This window comes from Dermacentor andersoni, chromosome 5 (assembly GCF_023375885.2).
Source record: "Dermacentor andersoni chromosome 5, qqDerAnde1_hic_scaffold, whole genome shotgun sequence".
NCBI classification, from domain to species: domain Eukaryota; kingdom Metazoa; phylum Arthropoda; class Arachnida; order Ixodida; family Ixodidae; genus Dermacentor; species Dermacentor andersoni.
In genome coordinates, this window is record NC_092818.1 from 192,257,943 (window position 1) to 192,282,543 (window position 24,601).

Genomic DNA, 24,601 nt, shown 5'->3' on the forward strand with positions numbered 1-24,601 from the left:
GCTTGGGGGGAAGCGTCATAAGTATTCCGGGTTTTCATCCTGCGAAAGGCAAGAGCCGTCGTGGCCCTGTCGCAGGCCATTTTCTCTGCACCACTAGATCACTGCCGTGCTGGCGCCTCTGGGCCGTGCAGCTCGAATGGCGAAGGAGCAGAAAACCGCTCCGCAGCATAGCTTTCTCCCGCCGGCACGTCCTTCCTTCCGCGCCACATACCTGCAGACCGGTGTGCGTGGCTTTCTCCTCCGAGCGGCCAGACGACGAAGGTGGAGGGGGCTGTCAGTGGCGAGACCATTTGTGACGTCACGGCGGCGTTCTTCTCGGCCAGGCTCAACCTGTCTGGGCGGCCAGACCCGCCACTGACCGACGGGGCCGGGTCACGCGTGTACGCAGAAAATACCGCGTCGTCGAGACAGGCGAGAGCGCCTACCTTAGCGTGTACGCGCACTACGCTGTTCTCCCCGCGCGCAGACCGCGCCCTCCATTGGGACCCACGCGTGCACACCTATCTGCTTCGGTGGGTGTTCGCGACCTCAACTGGTCGGACTTTCCCCGGCGAAGGTTGTCGTCTTCATTCATGTAACAATCTCTTTTGCCCAAGGTTGCATGCTTCGCTCTAGTGTGCTGGAGGCCTCCCACCCGCGTTTCTCTATGGCTGAGATGTGCTCGCACGTTTTAATTTAAACAGTCATGGTGTAAAGTACGTTCTATAGTCATTGCAAACGACGGCGTATGTTGAAGTGTTTCACCGAGATTTCTCCTATCATGAGCACTTGGTGATTGTTTGGGTTAGAGAGAAAGCACTGATAATAGAATGGCGGAGAGGATAACGAGGCTGAGTCTAGTTGACTACCCTGCACTGTGGAAGGAAAGTGAAAGCTGAGAAAGCTAAACGTTATCTGTGCTACGGAGCGAGGTAACCTAGACTTCGCACACCGCAGAATCACGAGGCCACGGCCCTAGGAACTTCTCTTGCGTAAAAGGCCTGCCATCTAAGTGCCCGAGATCTGTCCGAAGGGCAATCTTGTGGTGTTGACAGGAGGGAGACGTTTAACTAGCGGGATCGCCGGCATTATGCGTGTGTCGAAGCTACTGATAGACAGAACGCCGAATTGTCAGTTAGGAGTGGTATATATGGACTAATGCACGTATATACTCAAGCTGGATTTAGTAATCTGTGAAAACATACGCAGTGCATTCGAGACACTGTCTACATCCGAGAACAATAATAGACCAGAGTGAGGCATTGGGTCTTTCTCATTAGCCGCACTACTCACGCGTGCCTTGTTTAGGCAGGCAAGCGCACGGTACACTCAGCTGCCACTAGCAGAGGTCCGCGCTTGTGCAGCTGTCGGCACTGACCGGCAACAACCGCTTCTTGCCTTTCGTTTTATTCCTCCGCTTCATTGCCCCTGGTCTTGTTCCTTGGTTTTCAGGCCCACCCTGTCCCCGTCGACGTAGGCAGAACTTTTTTCTGTGACGGATGGCGGAGGCCTCCTCGAACTGGGCTGCTTGTATACTTCCGCCCGCACCTCCGACACCGCCCGAAGCGCATAAGCCACACATATTAAGGGCGAAGCTTTTCTTTGAGAACATTGCCAGGTTTTCGTTACCGAAGGAGCTGCGTGGCTGTTCTGGTTGTCGTCGAATAGGCCAACCAGTCACAGCGGTGGAGGTGCGCGTCGCCGACGCTGGGTTCCTTCCACCACCACCAGATGGTTCTGTTCTCTGCGGATGCGCGGAGACGTTTATGTATACGACGAGGCATAAATGCTTCGGCGTATGGATAAACGAAAGAAAGACTTACTCAAGCACTCACCAAGATAGCCTGAAAATAAAGGGGAGGCGGAATGCAGCAATAATGAAACACTAGAGCACTTTAGGGCCTCAATAAATATGAGGTGGTGCGTGGAATCTGGGAAGGAGTAATGGTGCCAACGCTAACGTTCGAAAGTGCCATTCTGTGTTTAAAATCGGATATCTTGTCGGCACTGGAAGTTAACCAAAGATCTGCAGGCCGGTTATCTTTGGGAGCCCACGACAAAACCGCAAATGAGGCAGTGCAGGGTGACATGCATTGGGCTTCGTTCGAAGCCAGAGAAGCGCAGGGCGAAACTAGTTTTAAAGAAAGAGTCGGGAACATGTCTCGAGAAATCGCCAGCTAAAGTGCACAAGTGTCTGTACCTGAAAAATGTGGACACAGAATGTGGAAGAGGTAAAGAAAGTTGGCAACCAAGTACAGTGTAATTGACAGTGTAAATAGACAACCAGGTGCCATCAGAAAGCGTGAGAGAAACAGACAGTGAATTGGATGCAGAGAATGAAACAAAAAAGAGCGCATACATTTACGAGACTATGAAGAAAGAAATTAGAAGGGACAATCTGTACGATAACACAAAGGGGAGTGCCTTACTATTTGGGGATCAAGCTTCTGGCTTAAGGACAAAAATATACCGCAGCAAATATTTGTGACTGGATGAGGCATGTGCATGCTGCAGCAAAGATTCGAAGACCACGCCCAAGGCTGTAATGCAGAAGCTCTAAACAAGCTGGGCGCGCAGGCGAAAAATATACTAAGACTCATAACTAGAATCGCAAGCAAAAGGGGGGGACTCAAGGAGGACAACCTACTCAGGGTCTTCCAAGCTTTCTTCATCACTCACATTACTTACACGGCACCGTACCTCAAATGGAGTAAAATTGAAAAGAACAAACTCGACACGCTCATCAGGTCCGGCGTCAAAAGAATACTCGGTATTTCACAATCCGCTAGCACATTAAAACTACTTGAACTCGGAATTCACAATACCACAGACGAATTAATTGAAGCACAGTTTATTGCACAGATCTCCAGGCTTTCGTCAACTAAGCCGGGAATCAAGATTCTTGATGAAGCTGGTCAGCTCCCTATACAGGCACCGCTCAACCGACATCCCCTGTCTAAATTAGCCCGTGAAGGTATAAAGGTTGAGCCCGTGCCGAGGAACATCCACCCAATATATAACGAAGGTCGCAGAAGAGCGCGGGCTAGAGCCATCCTGCGACGAATCGATCCTTACGGGGCAGATGCATTCTTCGTTGACGCCGCCAAATATGGCAGCGAAGACAGGTTTGCAATCACGGTCGTTGACGTGCGCGGAACACTTATCAGCGCCGCATCAATCTACGCTAAACACGCCAACGAGGCGGAGGAAACCGCGATAGCCTTGGCTCTTCAAGCCGCTAAATGCCCGGCGTCCATTTTCTCCGACTCGCGCACGGCGGTCAGGGCTTTCTCGTCCGCTCTAGTTTGTAAACAGGCAGCCGACATCGTTAACAGATGCATTCGTATTAATACGCGAGAAGAAACCGCAGGTCATACTATAGCATGGTTCCCGGCCCACATGGACGATGTAACTAACCGAGCGGGTTGCAACCCAAACGAGCGGGCCAACTGCCTGGCGCATGAATTCACGAACCGCGCCCGAGCTAGCGGTCCGGCTCTCCCGCAGGATTGCCCCTTCAAAGATAAACTTACAACCTTTCACGAAATTACGTCACATTACAGACACTGCAGGAGAAAATTCCCTCCCCCCAGCCCGAAACTTAACAGGGCTCAGGCTGTTACTTTCAGGCTTTTACAGACGAGATCGTACCTCACCCCTAGAGCGCTTAGTTGGATAGACCCGAACTTTCCGCAATCGTGCTCCAAATGCGGTCTCGCGTGCTGCTCCTTCGACCACATGCTCTGGCTGTGCCCGTACAACGCGGGCTCCGCCTTTCATAACCAGTCCAAGTGGGACGCCTTGCTGAAGAGCTCGGATTTCCCAAACCAACTACAGGCCGTCCAGAGGGCCCGCGACGTCGCGGAGAGTCACCATCTCCCTGTCCCGTCGTGGGCGGAGCCACCAACTTGATCGGGGAACCTTCGGTTCCCCCAATCACGTTCCTCAGGACACTCTTAATAAAGTTCTTGTCACTGTCACTGTCACTCAGCACATACACCCAGTGAAACCCGTAAGTAGCGTACAGTTTCCAGAAGCGCTTGGATTTAAAGTAGAAGGAAGCGTAAACCGGTCAGCAGTCGAGATGAGCAATAGACGTTTAGAGTATTGGGAGGGAAAAAGCAGAGAAGAGATTGATACGACCGGATCCGTTACAGGCCTAAGTAGAGGTATTAGGCAGACAGAGAAATTTTGAGGAAGAGAAAAAAATTTATATTGGAGATGTATACTAGAATGCAAGAATGAAAAATGTGTATATCATACCTATAACTCAATAAGACAAGGTAGCTATTTCTCACCGCCTCGTTTCAAAGGAGATGCAAATAAATTCATCATCATCATCATGATCATCATCACCATCATCATCATCATCATCATCATCGTCGTCGTCGTCGTCATCATCATCATTGTCATCATCATCATCACGGCAGTAGCGGCGCCGCCCGTGCGGAAGAAAAAAAAGGATAAGAAGAAAACTCGCCTTCGTGCTTCCGAGGCTGCAAGGTAATGAGCAATTAAACGCTTCTTGCGGACAGCGCCGCTCGTACTCGCTAGTAGACAGCAACTCCGCTTAACAAAAGGCTCGCTATAATTTGTGTGCGTGCGTGCGTGCGTGCGTGCACGTACAGTCGTGTTTAGATTCGTCATGTGCTCACACAAAGCATCGCTGTATATAGCTTCGAACTCGTTGAATTTCCTGCATTTTACTTACGTGATAGTATTTCTGTTAAAAGTGATAATTGCATTTAAGATACCTCGTTCTTCGTGTGACATTAGACGCTACTCGATCTTTCCCAAGCGTTCTGTATTGATGAACGTATGCAGAGATGCGGAGAGATGAGTTTCGGCGCGTCCTCTATTTGTACTATTTGTTGCCGCTTAATCATCACCCGTATATAATTGGTAATCATTAGGGTGTTGAGTAGCCTTCGCGGTTTCAGACCACTAGCATCCCTATGAAAAAGAAAGGACTAAGAAAAACTAGCTTCGAGGGTCGTCGTGACCTTGCGTACGGCGTATGGTGGTTTCTCTTCACGTATACGTAGGCTGTCACGCGCAGCCACTCGAGTAAGTGATGCCGAACGCGTCTCTTCGACGTTGTTTATTAGCTGGCTCTTGCACGGAGATTGCGATAACGATATGAAGAAATGGTAACGGCAGAAAGAGGAAGATGTAATGGACTGGGACGCTACCAGCGCACATACTTGCGAGGTCTTATCACGTGCTACCTGCAGTCACTTCCTACTTAGTATTGCTGATATAAACTGGTCGTCCTCCAGCGGAGCGCCTCGTTTCCGTTCGCTAGCGGGTGACGTAGCCGCGTGCTTTGGATATCCATCATACTGCTATACGGCATGATGGTATGAGAACATCGTGCAGGTCTCGCTTAATAGGCACGATGTTTGTTCCTCAGCTTCGTTCCTGTGACGCCCAAGTTGCAGCAATAACATATAAGCGGAGTCGTTCAGATTGATTGATTGATTGATTGATTGATTGATTGATTGATTGATTGATTGATTGATTGATTGAATAACTTTCATTTGATTGATTGAATAACTTTTATTGGAGTCGTTCAGATGTCTGCATTGAATTGACATGCCGGAACTAGACAGTATACTGAAGCGATTTTCGCCTATCGCATCGCGTGTAGCGTATCTTCATATTATTAGATTCGTCAGACGATCCCACCGCTGTCAACCAGATATAGGAGTTGTCGGACGATCTCGCCGCTGCCACCATTTGAAGGAGTTGAAGGTCGTAGAGAGGAACTTGGGAGGAACTAGGTGAACAGGGTTTATTTACATTATTTACAGTTTTAACAAGAGATACATTTACACAGTCCATGCGTGACTCCCAAATGGAGCCCGCAAGACAAAGCATACAGCAAACGAGCACACAGCTCACGAGTACATTTCGAGCACGACAACGAGCACCGAGCACGACGACGAGCACTCACTAGCAGCCGACAACAGCCGCTTATAGCTACTCCGTTCGACGTCATCCTTCGACGTCATCGTAGAAAGTCCTCGTGGTCGCCTTTGAGAGAAGGGGGTACGGGTTTTACACACACACATGCCGCACAGGTTTCAGTGCTCTCTCCGAGGGCCGACGACCTTTGCAGCGCAGTCGTCGTGGTATCCATTGTCCTGCGTCCCCGTAGTCAGGTGGTCACGCCCGAACCCAGCCGGCACCCCTAAATTCCAGAGCTGCCGTAGTCCGCAGTTCTCCAAAGGAAGTTCACGGTTGGTTAGCGCTGTCCTCGCTGGTTCTCTGAAGGGCGCCACCACCCCGGATCGATCGACGCACCTGCAGCGGGCTAAAATAGCTGCAGGCCGATCCTAACAATATGCAAGCATTTCATTCCCTGTCATTACGTGCATTTTACACATTTATCGCTTACAAGGCTCTCAGCTACCAGGGAGTCTTAAGTGCATTTGGCGTTGCGCTGCTAAGTACGAGATCGTGCGATCAAATTCAGGCGGACGGATATCGATGGGGGAAAAATGCAAAAACGCCCATGTGTCGTGCATTGGGTGCACGTTAAAGGAGCCTAGGTGGTCGAAATTAATCTGGAGTCACCCACTACCGCGTTCCTCGTAATCATATCAGGTTTTGGCAAGAAAAACCCCAGAATATAATTATCTTTGCGGTCAGTTACGTTGGCAAACAGTTCACTTTTTTCAGGCTGAGCAAGCAAGCATTCGCAGATATTATATGAGCGATGGGGAGAGCTTTTCCATGGCGCGACGCTGTTGCACGTAGTATATCTTGAAAACTTGTCTGCGGATGCCTTAGCTGTTTTGTAAACGAGGATGCATTTTTTTGTTGTATGGACTATTGCGGTACTCCTCTTCGCGATGCTTCCAGTGGCGATGATTCTCTTGCAGTACATCAATGTTCAATCTGTTCATGTACAGTGAGCCCATTTATACCGACACTGTTTGCTATGGTTTCTGTTTATCGTATCTTCAATTGCAGTATCACACAGTTTGTGTACAACCACGTACAGTGCAGCTGCGGTGACTTTCACTTCTACCACACCAATGCAAGGGGCAGCTCTTGCAGCAAGTGGTCATGTAGGCCGAATGCATCGTGGCCAAGTTGGGCGCTTGCTGTAGAGGCTGAAAAATCTGCATGATGCCCCTGTAACTTGTGTGCACTTTACTTCCTTTCTGCTATTATTCTTAGTGCTACTGCTACGCACTGTACAGTGTGTTGCATACACATTGTGTGATACTGCAGTTGAAGATACGGTAAAGAGAAACATGTTGAACCGCCCTGTCCAGGGCAGCCCTACCGGAAAAACCTCCAGTTATAACCGCCCCCGTCCTTTCTACTCTTCCTTTCTCGCGCTCTCTTCTGCCGTGCTATCTCGCACGGCAGAGCCAGTTCACACCCACGTCGCAGCGAGTCGGGGACTTGGCGACGGGAAGAGCGTCTCCACGATGCCGAGACGCGCAATTCGTCGCCCCGCCAGAAGCAAACACGTAGGTCGAGTATCGCAACCGGTGCGACTGGTTGCTTCGCTGGCGACCGAAGGTAAGCGGACGGGCCCGCTCGAGCCTTTCGCTCGAGGCCGCCCGCGGAAACCAGCGTGAGCGAGCGGTCGAAGCCGTGCATGCGTCCTTCAGTCTTGCCACGGAAAGCTGGGTCGGCTAACGCTTGCGCCGGCATGTGCGCACTTGGGCGTACATTGCGGACCGGTTGGTCTGAGAGGACTGCCCGCAGTGCCGGGTCGATTTTAAAGCGCCGCGTTTGTAGTTGTTTACATCTGTGCGTCTCATGAGCGTGTAGTGCTCGCCCCATAAGCGATATAGGGAGCAGTGCCGTCTTTAGCTGTAACTGCACCTACACTGATTGCAGAAACGATTGAACACATCCTATATCTCTGTCACTAATACGACGTCGAACGTGAAGCTCTCTGGACAGCGTTGAATCGGCTGGACTCTAGATCATTTTCGGAAATGAAGATCCTTGGACCATGGCTATACGCGTCGATGGCACAGAAAGCCACGAAAGCTTTGTTGCACTATCGACAGGTCTTGGCAACCGTATGCAGACTCTGTGCGAACCTTTAAAAATGCCCGAAATTGTGCTCTCTCTATGTTCTCTCTCTCCTCTCTTCATCCTATATCCCTTCCCCCAGTGAAGAGTAGCAAACTGGATGCGCGTCTGGTTAACCTCCCTGCCTTTCCTCTCTTCTATTGCTCTCGCTCTCCATGCAAGCAACATATTTGTGGATGTCGATACGCTTCTTACAAAACACGAATATATCACTCTTGCGGACGGACAGTTTGGCAATTAATCGCACAACGCAATAGAGGCGCATACTCAAGCAGAGCGCTAACCTGCACATTAGGGATTTCTTTCGAAGCCGGCGGGACGTAAATATTGGGAGAACACATTTGCCGAGTCAGAGTAGCGCGCACTTACCAAGCGAATGTCGTTACGCCGCAATCACATTACGAATGTCTTTTACAGCGAAGCTGTTAGCCTCTAGTTGGTCGGGATGTTTCGCGGTGTCACGGGAATAAAAAACAAAAAAGGCCTTCAGCGATTGAAGCGAAAAGTGCATTAATTCCTTGGTATCACGCATACAACATACAGCATTCGTTTTAATAACGGACAAGCACAAAACAAACATCCAGGCCACATAATTGATGCTAAAACGCTCCTACTAATAATGTGCCGGAGGAGTAATTGAGCAGTGAAGCATTGCATACCCCCTTCCCCTCCCCAAGCAGTTGTAGTGGTGGTTTTCAACAGCTTCGCCGGACATTCGCTTTCGCAGGGCCGGGATGGCGAGTGAATTCTTTCTTCATGGCGCGCATTCATATCAACACGCGGCCCGTCTCGCCGTTCGAGGGGTCGAGGCGGCGGCAGGTCACCGCTGAGCGTTCAGCATCCGCACTGCCGGCAAAAGGGAACGCGGTTGCTCGCTTATTTATCGACCGATTCTCCCATCTGTCTCGGGTCCCTGTCGTGCGTCGCCGCGCCGATCGCGCGCCCAGAGACGTCGTCAGCGCCGCTGTATGTTTTGCGTCGGCGAAGCTGTATCCGACGCGATCACCGCGTGTGGAGAGCTAGGCCGACCAAGGGGAGAAGGTGACGGGGCGGAGAAGAGGCGCTAGAGCAAGCTGTCGTAAAACGAGTCGTGGTGGGCGAGTTATGGCACAGCTCTGGAGGGAAGAGTGAGACGTCCATGATGACTGCCTTTGTCTTTGTTTTCCTGTCCCTGTTGCCGCGCGTCTGGGCGCCCTTCCTCTGATCTTTTGTGTCTCGCTGTCAGAGCAGCGGCGAACAGGTCGTCTGACGTTGGGCCTTGCCCTATATTTTCTTGCGATTATGCCTGGCGGGAAAAGTGGCGTGTGCTAGGGTGTGCGCCACGGGAATGTCGGGAAGTGGGGGCTTTGCACTGGAAGGCTTATCGGAGAGCGAGGCCATTTTGAAGCCGTGTGCGACCACCCAATCGTAGCAATTGCTACAAAGGCAACCCATACGGGTTCCTCGAAAGAAGAGCCTCGCAGTTGAGTCCCGGACCAGGACGAATTTTTCTTCAACTGCGAGGCTTTTCTGTCGAGGAATCCGTTAGGGTTTCCTTTGTAGCAATTGCTACGATTGGATGGATGTCTCATTTTCCTTTTAATTACTTCCCTCCACCTTGCGGGTTCCCGCAGAACTATTACGTCAAACACTTGCCTTTGCTTCGAGTTGTCGATAAATTGGACTTCGCCCTGCTATCTCAGTAAAACTTCATTTGGGCCTAGTTGGTACATAATTCTGAACCTAACGTTACAGCGCAAACACCTAAGACGAACCACAAAAAGAAAGACACGACACACACTGGCGCACACCTGCTGTCTGCTAGCCGCCTAGTTAGCCCAGATGCTAGAGCGGCTGCCCCGGAAAGGTGGTGGTCTCGGGTTCGAGTCCCGGACCAGGACGAATTTTTCTTCAACTGGGAGGCTTTTTTTTTTTTTTTCGAGGAACCCGTATGGGTTTCCTTCGTAGCAATTGCTACGAACGTGTGGATGCCTGATTTTCCCCTTATTAATTACTTCTCTCCTCCTTGCGGCTTTCCGCAGAATTATTATTACGTCATATATATATATATATATATATATATATATATATATATATATATATATATATATATATATATATATATATATATATATATATATATATATATAATATGTATAATTGACGGGCCGAATACACTAGGCAAATAAATCACAATACTTTGGTTTAGGTAGTCGTTTTGTTCGTGTACTTGATATACCGGGTGCTTTTTTTTTTTGAAGGTCCAAGAGAGACAGATATATATATATATATATAAGGAAGGCAGGGATGCTAACCAGTCAAGAGTCTGGTTGGCTACCCTACGCTGGCGAAAGGGGGAGGGAGAACAGAGAGAAGGTAGATAAGGTCCAAAAATTTTTAAATTTGCATGTGGCAGATCGCACAATTCTAAACGTTGACCTAATTAACTCGATAAGGTGGCCATTACTTCTACGAGAAATCAATACGCTTAATTGAATAATTGACATAATTACTATAATTAAGTTTTAAATTAGTATCATTATGGCGCACATTTAAAAGAGAGAGAGAGAGAGAGAAAGGCAAAGTAAAGACGAGGAGGTTAACCAGAGATTGTCTCCGGTTGGCTACCCTGTACCGAGGGAGGGGCAAAGGCATGCGATAGGTGAGACAGAGAAAAATATTTTAAGAAAAACCACACGCACGCGCACACACACACAGGATACAGAACTGTTTCTGTGGGCACTGTAGTGCAGTCTGCGAAGGCATTCCTAGTGTTGCGCAATGTCACCCTTCAATGTCACCGTCCAACACATTGTGCAGTCACAATTTGTCAGAAAGTCCCGTGTCCTTTAAGTACCGCAGCAGCGCCTTTATAGTGGATCACGCTGATCGCGTAGGCCACTTTCCAAGGAAGTTGTTTTCTGTCATTGGGCGCTTGTCCAGATCGTCTAGGGTGGCTGAAAGGGCTACTGTTCGCGGGTTGAAACGCGGGCACTCACAAAGAAGGTGTGCGAGTGTTTCGTTGCACCCGTAGAAGTCACAAAGTGGGCTGTTCGCCATTCCGATAATAAAGGAGTACGCATTTGAAAGTGCTACTCCAAGCCATAGGTGGATTAGAAGGACGCACTTACGTCGTGAGAGGTCGGAGCGGAATACGGAGCTGTAAATAGGGTTCAGGGTATGAAGGCGTGCACTTGTGAATTCGAATAATTTCCATTGATCTAATGTTAATTCACGCGTAAATGCGGAAAGTTGTTTCGCTGCGTCGGCTCTGGCAATAGGAGTGGCGACGCAGTTGACGCCGTCATGGGCAGATCGGGCAGTAGCGTCCGCTCAATCATTGCCATGTATGCCACAGTGACTAGGCAACCACTGATATATCGTGTCCTTCGTCAACTATGTGATCGTGGACGTTTCTTATCTCTGCGACGAGCTGCTCATGTGATCCATTGCGCAGTGCTGAGAGTACACTCTGTAGGGCTGCCTTGGAATCACAGAAGACTGACCATGCATGGGGTGGTTCCTCCTGAATGAAATGAAGAGCCGCACGCAGGGCCACCAGTTCAGCAGCTGTCGTTGATGACACATGTGACGTTTTTAGCTGTATTTTGACGGATCTTGCTGGTATCACCAAAGCGGCAGCTCAACTTGTAGGTTCGACCGAGCCATCGATGTAAACATGTACGCGGCCCCTGTGCACCTCATGTAAAAATCCTAATGTGGCCCGCTTCAGGGCAAACGGCCGCATGTTAGCTTTCTTCGCGATTTCTGGGGTGGTGAAGCGTATTTCAGGTTTGTGCAGGCACCATAAAGGTGAGGATGGTCTTGCTGCGGGAATGTAGTTCGATAGCAACGAGGTACGACTGGCAACAATTATATGACAGAAAGTTGTGTGTGGACTTTCTGCAGGTAAAGCAGCAAGATGGTGAGAAGGTAATCGGGCAACGTGTCGAATATGCGCCCTGAGTGGGTCGGTTGCCAAGTACGTTGATACTGAGTGAACTCGAGCTATGACAATCGTTGCCGCTGTAGACGCACACTTCAAAAGAGCGAGACACGTCCTTAGGTCTTCAGCTTGTAGTCCTTGAAGTACACGCATGTTTGTTTTGCAGGTGTTACCAAGCACAGGGAGGCTGTATCTTGCGAAACCGAGGAACAAGGCGTTATAAAACTGCAGCATTGGCCGTCCCGAGGTGCCCCATGACTTTCCGCTGAGAAATTTGAGAATATGTATAATTGTCACTAACCTCCTCTTTAGGTATGAAACGTTCGGGCTCCATGATAGGTCGCGGTCGATAATTGCCCCTAAAAAGCGGCGTTTCCGTGCGTTTACAATTGCTTTCCTAACCTTTCTAGACCTTTCTAACCTTTCTAACTAACCTTTCTAGAGTTAACTAGCTTAGGTTCACGTTTGTAGCGTGAACATTCAACATTCTGTAGTAGCGTGACCTTCAGTGAACGGCCCTATACTGTGTGTGATCTGTACTGTGTTCCAACGCTTCTTCCTTCGAAGACGGGAGGTGGCGGGTTCAAACACCTTGTAGTGTATATTGTGAACCGACTACCGGTGAAACCGTGATTGCGTGCAGCTGTACTTGGCGTCTCATCGTGGAGCGCACAATTAGCCGTATAGCGAACTAGCCATGGATGTGATTGATGATTGTGGAGGCTGTTCGACGCGGCGTCACTTTAATTCCGGCTGCAGGGTCGAAACTCGGCAGAACAACGTGCGTAGTGTACTGTGTTCTACTTTAGTCTTTAGATTTGTCCTGTTGCTCTTCCTTTCCACTTTCCTCCCCTCCTTCCTATAGTCCATTTCTGTGTTGCTGTCACCTCCCTTCAGAAGAGTAGGCAGGCGTTGCGCCCCTTCCGATGGCAGTTGCCAGTCTGCTCCTCGCCATCCCTTTCCCGTTAACTGTGTATATGTGTATATGTGTTCAAAACAAACAATAATAAATAATAATGCTTGCCCATTGACACTTACAGAGTAAGGCTTCATTGCCTTCCGAGTGAATGTAACAAGGCAGCATTTCTCTGAAGACAGCTCTAAGTTCTGTTTTCGCAAGTGCAGTGATGTTAACGCCGCTGCCTTTTGTAGGCTTGCTCGTACTTGCAGTCTTGTTACAGCAGGCGCGCAGATGCAGATGTCGTCAGCATAAATGGATACTTGAATGGTGTTGGACAAGCATATGACTAGGCCGACGGGCACTAGGTTGAATAGTGTCGGGCTCCCCCCCCAACACCCCCGCCTTGCGGTACTCCACGGAATGTTTGGTGATCCTCGGTCATCACGAAGTAATGCCTGTCGGTCAAATAAGTGCATAGCCACTGAAAAGTGCGGCCACTGATTCCGGCTTCAATCAGAGCGTCTATGATGGCATAATGGGCTACATTTTCATAGGCGCCTTTTATGTGAAGGAATAATGCCGCAGTGAGTCGTTTCAGACGTTTAAATCTACGAACTATAGCCGGTAAGCTAGTTTCCAAGGAGTATCCTCTTGGAACGAATTCTCTGGACAGCAACAGTTTGAGATATTAATTTTAAGATGTCTTATGAAAAGCACTGGCGTTTCAAAAAGAAAAAGAGAACTCCGGGTATACTATACGCGAGCAAATGTAAGCATAAGATGCATTACAAGAAATCCCACGATCTTTATTAGTACATTATTTACTGCAAAAACATTACGTGAGCAAATTAACAAAAACAGCGCGCTCAAGCAAATGACACAGAGAGGAAGAGAAGACACCACTTCGCCTTGCTTTACTTGTGCAGTCATGACACTGTTTCGGGCCAAACTGTGTTCAGTGCAAGCCAAAGCTTCTATATCCAGGTATTCTATATTGTGGCATCACATCATCCTTTAAGGAACTCCTGTAGATAGTGGCGCCATGTTTCCCTTTATGTAGTAGTATCATAAATACCGTATCTCTCAATATATTCAATTCAATTCAATTCACTTCATTTCAACACCAAAATGTTGAGAACCGAGAACAAAAAGCCTTTTTATGGCTTGACGAGGTTCGTAGTCCTTTTTAACAGCCAGTGACAGAGCATAAGGTGAGGTTTTACATATTCAGCTAGTATTGAATTGCTAACTCAGCTAACTTGAATTCATTATATATATATATATATATATACATATATATATATATAATGAATTCAAGTGAAACAGAATGTATATATAGTACATAAAGCACAGTAATGAAGGTTATACAGTGTACATTTTGTTTAGACAAGACGGTAATGTGAAGCGCAACATTTGGTAGGTGTAATTAGTCCTTGCCCGTGACATCTCCCAGAGTTCGCAACTGCTCGTATTCAGCTTCCCATCTATGCGTTTTAAGTTCGAGATAGTATTTAACGTGTTTATTATTTAATATCTGTCTTATACCGGTGAATTAGTGTTTGCTCATAAATATCAGGCATAGGAAGTAAATTGTTTTCTGAAAAATGGGCACGCATGTGTGTCGTGGGGAACATCCAGAACACTACGGACGGCCTTTTTTTTTGTATTCTGTGTACTGTGGTGATATTATAAAGTGTCGTAGTACCGCAAACAAGATGGCAATAGTTAATTTGACTGAGACGCCAGGACTTGTATAGGAGAAGCTTGATGCTTTTAGGGAGGAAATATCTTAACCTGCACAAAATTCCACTCACACGGGATACTTTAGCAGCGACTAAATCCACATGCAAGTTCCACGGCATATGTAGTTCAAGTACAACCCGAGACATTTAACAGTAGACACAATCGGAATAATAGAATTGATTAAGTTGTAATGTTAAGTCTGTAGCGACTTTACGATTTCTCGGTCTGAACAGAACAGCTGTTGTTTTCTGAGTATTTATACTAAGCGAATTTGCGTTAGAGCGTGCTTAGAATTTGTGGTAGATGTACATGTAAAATACGGTCCCTGCTCTGCGTTCATTTCAGCCCATGACCGTCGACCCCTCGAGGAGGCGAGGCTGCCCACAAAGCGCCACAGCACCAGCGCAAACACGCCTGTGAAGCGACAGTCGCGCGGCAAACGTGTTGTAGGTGCATTTTACGGCCGGCCGGCTATCCTTAGCCAGCCTTGGCGTGTCTCCTTAAAAACCCGCGGCACTCTGTCGAGATATTCCCGCCCGTTAAAAAACCCACAGATTCTCAGTTCATTCGGAGACCCCCACGCACTGCGTCGCTCATAGTTTTGGTGTAGGTTCCGAACGTTTTCTGTGAATCCGTCAAAAATCTACATCGCACGATAACTGTCATATGCGCAAAGAGTTCAAAGAGTATATCGGCCCAGGTTAGAAGCATCGTAGGAGCTCAAACCAGTAACATGGACGATGAAAACTTGAAAAAGGAAGGTGAAGGGAAGGCAAAAGTTCTGGAGCGTGTAGGTCGAGATAATTTTATTGGTCTTGTTCGGTCACTAAATGCATCTTACTGCATGCGTTCGTCGAACGGCTACGGCGCTGCTTGTGGCCCTACTTCTTTCCCGGGCATGGCTTTGATGAGACGCGGCCGGAAGCGTTCCACGTCGCGGTGAGCGCCGGAGACTGGAAAAGAGGACAGACGCCGAGTTGCAGGGAAGTCTAATACAGCCAGAAGCGGCACCGTGGGTCCAGATTCGTTCGGTATCGATAGGATCGACCGCTCTCAGAGGAAGCGGCGCCCCCTTCAATTCGAACGGGGGTTCCCGAACCGTCGTCGTGCTTTTCTTTTTTCTCTGCCCCACTTCTTTCTGCTTCGCGCATGCGCTCAGTTTGTACTCTTCTGTTGCTCTGTGCGCCTGTATACGCCTCTGTTCTGGAAGCGATGTCCGATAGCATCTGCACGGCCCTGTTTCGTGAAGCGCCAGGCTTGCATCGAGCCGGGCGGCCGAAGCCAACGCTTCGATCATCCGCGAGACCCGTCGATAGTTGTTAGAGAGAGGCAGCGAGAATACAACGTCCCGGCATCACAGGCTCAACAGCTAATTTATTCTCACCGAATCGTTGTTTCGGCGGACAAATTGAGGGAGCTGCACGGCTGATGTCTGGCGCTTTGGCTGCCGGTACGCATTCGGTACTCGTAATGAATGCAATCCCGTTTCAGCTTACGTTCGTCCTTGGACGTCGTGCTTTATTTTCGTTCGATCGTGGGAGGTCAGGCTGTTTAGAAGCGTTCAGAACGGGTTAAGGCGATTAATGATTGCTATGTGGCGGCCGTTGCATTTTTCCGCCTTTCAATTTCCTTCTCATCATTTTTTTGTGTAGTATAGCCAATCGGATGCTCTTCAGGCTAGCCTTCTTACCGTCCTCTTTCAATATTCGCTTTTTTTTTTTTGGTGTGGTGTGTTGGCAGCGCATGTATCAATATCAGTAGTGAAACTAATTCCAGAGCTTTCTTACACGCCACGCAACAACATAAAAAAGGTAGCTCAAAGCTTATTGATATTCCGTGAGCTTTCGGCTGGTTTGATTGCTTGCTTACTACGAGTTTGTTACTGAAAAACCCATGACAAACCCACTGCGAGTTTTTTTTTAATTAAATGTATTTAAGGAGAGGTTGGTGCCTATGTGTGGTGCCGGCTGCTCTTCTCTCACGTGATAGTTATGGTCGAAAAGTTGTCAACAATCACCAAGCTGGACAAATAAAAACATGAACGAACATTCACGTTCTAAGTCTTAGTACTGCAATATAAATAAATGTTCGTGCAACAGAAGAGTTCACATGGCATAAATACTCACAAAGCCGAAGTGTTCACATGCAACACACGAGTTCACACAGCATAAATGTTCACAAAACAAAGATGTTCACACAGAAGATGTTGGGCACTTGAATGCCGCACTCTAAATACATCAAATGCTACATGAACACGAAGACGCAATGAACATGTAATTAAGTGTGCCTGTTAATAAACACAATAACCGCGAGAATAAACAATACAAAAACAATAAAAGCAATAAACACGACAAACCACTGTGGGTTTGTCGTGGCAATTCTCATTTTTGGTTCGCCGCCTTTTCAAGATAAGTTATCGACCATTTGTCCCAACTTGACCGACATCTATGACTTAGGCATACAGACGACGCCGAAACCACTATCCAAGACTTCATTTTGAATGCTTGATCTCACGCAAACTCTATAAAAGTAGTTTTCCCCCCAACTCGTTTCTCTCCCTATCTCTCTACTAATGTAATTAGGGGATCAGGGGTAGTTCTGGGCATTTACTCTGCCAGCAGTTAGCCCTGAATTGGGTCTGCTCTGCGCAGCTGCCCGTCCTCCACTGTGCACCATGTCCACAAGCTCGCCCCGAGCTTCACGCTTCACCATAAGGAGATGAAAAACAAGACGTCGCCGACCACCGTTGCCGGTATTGATGTGCTACGCATACTTCGAGAGTGGTGGCATCAGTGCATGTCTTTCGGAGGGCACATCAGGCAGTAGTGTAGCGGACGAACAGGATATTGTTTTCATCGAAAAAAAATGCAAGTTCTAAGATAATTGCGGTGTAAGTCGTGAGAGACTGCTGCGGTCGCAGTAAGTGAGTTCACATAGACGAAGGAATCGCCGAAGTGTGCTGATTATTATTATATTACTATACACTGGATTGGGCGCTTGGCCTCATAAGTATACCTCAAGGTGCTGTATACGTGTATGTGCCCTGCCACCTTATCCTCACTCACCGCTTTCATCCGTCCCTCATTGCTAGTGCAGAATATCAGGCTAGAACAAACCAGCTTCGCGCGAACCTCTCGTGCCTTTCAGCTCCCCTTTGACGGATGCTCCTTTAAGCCATGGTGCAGCGCTGTGTTTTATGCCTTTGTGGACTATCTTTCCGCTCTCGGTATTCAGTGCAAACACCTTCTACAATGTCGTTTTGCAGAAATGCGGTCTCCGTTGCACGAGTCGTCCCAGACGGATTTTTCGAGGCAGACTCTGCGGGCGTAACGCAAGACCGAGCTCGTATTGCTAGCGCAGTGACCTGATTGCGTACTTTAACGGTGTTTCGACATGTTACAGGTTTGAGCCATCGCGCAACGACTCTGGTGACGAGGCCCCAAGCTTCGCATAAAGGAAAAAAAAAAGACGCGGCTTCGAGCGCGTACCTGCACCGCACGTGCATTGACGGGTGCTGCACTGCACTCGTCCCGAGTCCCTTATCGTCGGTGCCTTCCCGTCAATCTCGCCGCTTCTCGCAGGTCGTTGTGCAAACACAAAGCGCGATGCGAAGGGAGTCTGCCTGTGACCAAATGAAAAAAGCAACGAAAAACACGAGCACCAAATGCTCAGCGCCACTATGTACACGCAGTAGTTGGAAGCAAGGTATACGGGGAGGAATGAGTATGCAGCGGGCCAGGCCGGATAGAACGATATGGACGACGCATGATTGATATGCCATTGGCACCATTAGCAGCGTTTCTCGCGTTCCATGTGCCGTGTAGCCTCGACCCGGCTGGCTCGAAACGCCGTAGTTTCTTTGCCTGTCTTTGTTTTTTTTGGTGTGCGTATACCTTCGGTTCGATGATGGCTTATCGCGTTCGCTTAATGCGCTCATTCACCTGTGTTTGCACGTTGTGTTTCTTCTGCCGGTCGTTTTGGCGGCACGATCGATGGGGCTTTCGAGGTTTTATTTTCAAACTGTGCGCAGCATGCGCCGTTTTTTGGTCGCACGCTTTACACTGCGCAAATATTTTACCTAGCAGTAGCCCAGATGAACCGCGTTGCTCTTACAGTTTCGTCCTCCCGTTTCTCCTTCCTGACCAGGAAACAAAGAAAAGAAAGTGCTTATAGTCTCCGATGGCGACCTAGTTTGACGATCGTCTTATCAAGACGGCCAATCGCCCCTGCGCTTTGCACACCGTTGTGAGTATGCGACAGTACGCTGAAAGCGAGTCACCGTTTCCCAACTTTCACTTGTCCCCATATCGGTTACGGCTCAATGCGAAAATTGCTTTCCTTACATCATTGATGCATTTAGATATTTTGCGCGTCGCGCCGGGGATGTTAGCGTCTTTACAGAGGATTGTTTTCAGGTACCAGTTCTTGGTTTCCTTTAAAAACTTCGAAGTGATTTTACGTAGTCATTCTGAATAAAATAAATCTTCCTTGGTAAAATGAACCGAGAACGGTCAATATTTTTCTAGGCCAGACGTCTCGCTATACGAGCCGAATCAGCGAGCATGATTGCTTCAGAAATGAATCCGTAAGTTTTCATATACACCAGCAGCAACGGTATCTTCATCGATGTTTCTCCATCAACCTGATTTCCCAGCGTGTGCCAATAATACGTTTCTGACAGGGACATTATAGCGGAATCGAGGAAAACAAATAAAGTAAGTGACGGCGCAATGCGTGATGCAATGCACTCTTTGCGTTACCAGGCACTGTTTGGTTTCCCTGATTACAGTTCTAACGAATTATCAAGGGTGTGGAATCCAGTCTTGTATACTGCTAATCGACGCTGTCCTTCTTGGCTAAGTACAAGGGGGGATTTTGCCGTTCCTTTCTTTGTTACTCATTCTAGATAAAAAGGAAAGCTTCGCAGGTGGTCTATGTTTTGAAATTTGACGTCATGCACTGCCGAGAGCAACAATTCATAAATTACCCTATAGAAAGGCGCAGGAGATGTGTGAAGACCTAACACTTGCAACAAAGACGTGCTTTTCCAGTACAGGCACATAGGTAGCGAAGGGAACGTTACTCTTTTCATCATCATCGTCGTCACCATCATTTTATGAACCCTAGAAAGGCCCCCGTTGGCATATTACGTAAGAGAAGAACATTAATGAGAAAACGGAAACTAGAAACGGTCATTTTATGTTCTGTAATCCGGAAGAGTACAAGGATCACCTGGATAAAACTTAAGAAACGTAAAATGCAACAACGAAAATGCAACTACAACCAATACAAACAACGCTATTAAGAGGCACAAGAAAGTAAATAAAATAAAATTCGTAACGCAGTGACGTCTTACAATAAGTCTTACACTGCAAGGTGGCGAGGCTGTTTAATGTATAGATTCTACGTAATAATTATACAATTATAGTTTCCGTTTCGGCGTCGTCGCTCTTATGTTCGTATTCGACTCGATGTTGAAAGACGTAATATATTAGCATACCGATACAAATGGCACTCATTTTAGAGGAAATTCGTGTGGCCTTAATTACTTCGCTGCTTCGCCGCCAGGTCTCTGTGCTGACCAGCTTTATAGACTCCAGCGCATCTAGAGTGCTTCATCATACGCATGGAATCGGAGAGATATTTTCACTGGCGTGGCACCAAATTCATCGTCAGACTCAAATGCTAAACCTGACTTACCGGCCTAGGTTATTTTCTTCAGGTGCGGAGTAACTGGGGGAATCAACCGTCATGCAAGTCAACCGTCATTGCTGATATTATTTAATTGACCTTGCCTAAAATTTGTATCCCAGTTTTCTTCTCGCAAATTTACTGTTTTGTCGTTGTATATCTGCACATGTCTGTACGTAGTCAAAAATGGTACTAGTGCACATTTGCTACCGGTTCCGCTTATTATGTTTCAGTTCTCGCTGCCTTTCATTATCATTCTTCCTCTCTCACTGTTCACGCTATCGTATGGATTGTCAGGAGTGCGAAGTACTTTTTCTGTTCAGTATACTGCGGCTAGGCATGCCTGACGGGCGATTTCTTAAGCCGGTACATTTACAAACGCAAGCGTATGTGCGATAGCATAACGTACGTTCGTGCTGTGATATATAAATAATGTGTGCAGACAGAGCCAAAAATATTTTGTTGGTGGCTCCTCGTTTGCATTACCGACAGTGTTCTTCGGATAAACAGCTGTGTTTTTATTTTATTGCCTTTGCAGGTATTCTGTTCATGCGGGGCTGAAGCGGCGCATCAACATGTGAGCATCGCTTTCTCCCTTCCGCCAAGAACTTCCGGCAACCCTTGTAAGTTGGCAAGGGTGGAGCATGTATACTGGGATTTGCTAGCAGCGGGAGTCTTTTAGTGGGGAATCGGGGAAGGGTAGGACACGCGTGTACTGCATGGGCTTAAGGCTTTCGCGCCGTTCAGGCTGCGTGCGTGCAGAAGCAGATGTGGCGTCGCACGCGCCGTTGTTTGAATCCGCGGTTCGTTTGCTCTGTGCAAACAGCTCGGCCAGGCGCGCGCCACATAGCGTGACCCAAGGTGTGCCAGCCGCGAACGGGCCGCGTGCCGCTCTCGCTATGCGTATGGATACGCGCACGCGCGTCGGCAGCGAAGTCCCAGACCGTTTTTGGGGTTGAGCCGCGCGCACATGCGAGAACAGGCACACACGCACTCGCTGCATACGATATAAATGTACGTTCTTTTATTATTTTTTACTTTTGCTATAAAGCAATGCTCCCCTCCCCCACTTCCCTCCGTCTCCGGCCTTTCGCATGGCTTCTGCTTCGTCGGTCGGTATCTCGCCGGATGCTCCGGCTCACTATAGCACGGAATTTCGACCGACAAAGCCATGCCAGTGTGTGCATCTCTTCTCTGCGTAATACGGCCATCAATCACGACATAAAGCTTGTACGTAAAATGGCTGCTCATAGGTACCTTAAAAGTGCACATACCTCTAGTGGAATAGTGCGGGATAATCAACGACGTCTTTGATTTTTTATGTTTGGGTTACCACATTCTTGGGCCACTGGGCACGTGCTCATTCTTGGCCGATCGGCCAAAATGTGCCATTGAAACGCGAAGGGTACAGCTAGAAGCCCTAACCGTACCTGTCGTACTTTTCTTTGCACACTCCTGTCATTTTTGCCTCGACCGGCATCGAACACTGCCTCCTGACATCTCGCAGCGCGCATCCGCGGCAGTCGGTGCACGCATTTCTGTGTATCCTGTGAACGATGCAGTGCAGAAACATAAGCATTGAATGAGATTACACGCTGCGTACGTTGACAATAAGGAGAATATTGCGCATCGTATTTAATTTCATGACATTTAATTAGCCGCTTCACGAACGCTTCTCGGGATCAGCTGTAAGAATTAGATTAAGAAATCTGTTGCCCGCGAAGGGTCATAATCGCCGCTCTCTGGGTAGTATATTGTGCGATTGATGGCTTTACTTGATTATGCGAGAAAAGTTGGCAACGTTCCCGCCGGCTTTTTCGACAGGAAATAAAATCGCACTCGCACATACAATGACGAGCACTTAGCGTTGACGTGCTTGGATCGACGAGCAGTGTAGTGGGCGGGACGAAGCCCTTGGCACATAGAATGCACACGTAAGTGTGCAGCAACGAAAGCAGAGCACCGACTGAAGAAAACAGGGGAATATACAAGGAAAGTGTCCATCACATATGGGTGGAAGCGTACAGAAACATGCACAATGAATACGGAAATAATGAACAAATGCAGACCCTACACTGTACAAAATACATCATCATCATCATCATCAGCCTAGTTACGCCCACTGCAGGGCAAAGGCCTCTCCCATACTTCTCCAACTACCCCGGTCATGTACTAATTGTGGCCATGTTGTCCCTGCAAACGTCTTAATGTCATCTGCCCACCTAACTCTCTGCCGCCCCCTGCTACGCTTCCCTTCTCTTGGAATCCAGTCCGTAGCTCTTAGTGACCATCGGTTATCTTCCCTCCTCATTACATGTCCGGCCCATGCCCATTTCTTTTTCTTGATTTCAACTAAGATGTCGTTTACCCGCGTTTGTTGTCTCACCCAATCTGCTCTTTTCTTATCCCTTAACGTTACACCCATCATTCTTCTTTCCATAGCTCGTTGCGTCGTTCTCAATTTCAGCAGAACCCTTTTCGTAAGCCTCCAGGTTTCTGCCCCATATGTGAGTACTGGTAACACACAGCTGTTGTACACTTTCCTTTTGAGGGATAGTGGCAACCTACTGTTCATGATTTGAGAATGCCTGCCAAACGCACCCCAACCCATTCTTATTCTTCTGGTTATTTCAGTCTCATGATCCGGATCCGTGGTCACTACCTGCCCTAAGTAGATGTATTCCCTTACCACTTCCAGTGTTTCGCTACCTATCGTAAACTGCTGTTCTCTTCCGAGACTGTTAAACAGTACTTTAGTTTTAAATTAATCTGCAGAAAACTAAAGTACAAAATACATATAAATTAATAAATAAACACGTGACAAGAGAACATGGGTATATAAATGCAGCCGGTCCCTGCGCTGTGTATATAGCATCGGTAAGCACTTATCATGGGCCACGTGACCAAAAAATATTTGAAAAGCATTCACTGCTGCAACATTTGACAAATAGTTTGTCGTTTTTCTGGACGTAAACTTCAGTCCATATACGCTCCACAAACTCCAGTCAAGTTTTCACCTCGGCTCTTGCAACGCGCCAACTTAAACGCCAGCTTGTGCTTTTTGCAACCGACCTAAGACGCGACTCACTGTTTCGCAGATCTCCCATATCGAGTAGGCTGCGGAAACGAGATTCTGTGTGCCATCCTTTCTGTTTTGCTGGGAGCACCCTGCAGGATCCGACGATACCCACTAAACCTGCCCGCGCACCGGCTTATGCGGTTTCGAGCGCAACACGCTTCGGCGGCGGCGTTAATTGCTCCCAGCGCGTACTTCGACCCTAAGCCGCTTACGGTGTCGAGACCGGTGTTGCGTGTCCGGTGCGAGCGGGGAAGTGCGCCGACTTGCACGACCAGCCGACCGCGGTTGATTTGTGGTGCTGTTGGAGGCGGCGACTGTGCGTACAGCTCGACTCCAATGCCGCAAACTGAGAGGTACTCGCGTTTTCCCGCTTGCCTGTCCAGTTTCTTATTCTTTTTTTTTTATTATTATTTTGCTACTATATCTTCTCGGCTATGAATGGATGGCCCAAGTGTGTCCGTCATGTTCCTATGGGTGGGCAGCTCATCCCGGACGGAAGACAAGAGGAAGCACACGATACGCAAACTGAGAGGTATGCTGTCCGCCATGCTGATATGCGTAGGTGGTGCGAGCACATCGTCTACGCAAAGTGTAATATGGGAGTGGTTTCCTTCGGTGTTTCACGAACACGTTGACGTACTAAGCAACTGCCACGGACTAGCAGGACGCAGATGTTGATGGTTCATAGACAGTTCTGGTTTGCGTTGACGACCACGCTCTCTTTGATCACAATATTGTAGTGTGAACACGTTGATTCGGTACGTGTCGTACCACTGCATTAATGCGCTGGTGGATCTCCAAGTGCGTCTGTTACTAAAATTTCCAGCTTGCCTGCCGGACGAACATTGTGCGACGTAGAGTGCAGGGAAAGACGCCTCCTTATCGAAGAGGGGAGCTGATGGCACCCATGAATTCCTCGATTAAAGTCAGTCCGTAGGATGAGGTGGTCAGATGACGCTCAATTCACGTTCACCAACCTGGCTACGTGATTGCTGTCATAGACTCGCTGGCCACAAAACGGAATTACAAGGAACTACGACCGCAGCAGTGGTCGCAGTGGAGGAATTACATGTGTGGTTTCCCTTGAGCTATGCTGTTTATGACTCAAAGGCAATGAATGACACAACGCGGACGGCACTCTCTGATAAGACTCAACTACTGCCCAGCGAGGCCTTGGCGAGCCTCGCTGGGCGAAACCGATCGAGATAACACTTCTGCA

General features: G+C 48.2%; 1 protein-coding gene across 4 annotated transcripts in view; it reads left to right on the forward strand.

Annotated features, from left to right (window-relative positions):
• LOC126531770 (galactosylceramide sulfotransferase-like) overlaps positions 1-24,601 on the forward strand; it is a 215,689-nt gene that overhangs the window by 55,128 nt on the left and 135,960 nt on the right. For 2 of the 4 annotated variants that reach the window (XM_050179492.3, XM_050179495.3), the window contains exon 2: positions 20,842-20,926. The gene's annotated coding sequence lies outside the window, so the exon portion shown is untranslated. Of the gene's footprint in view, positions 1-18,819; positions 18,858-20,841; positions 20,927-24,601 lie in introns of those variants that run through there. The other 2 variants (XM_055071462.2, XM_050179494.3) reach the window with 2 other exon arrangements.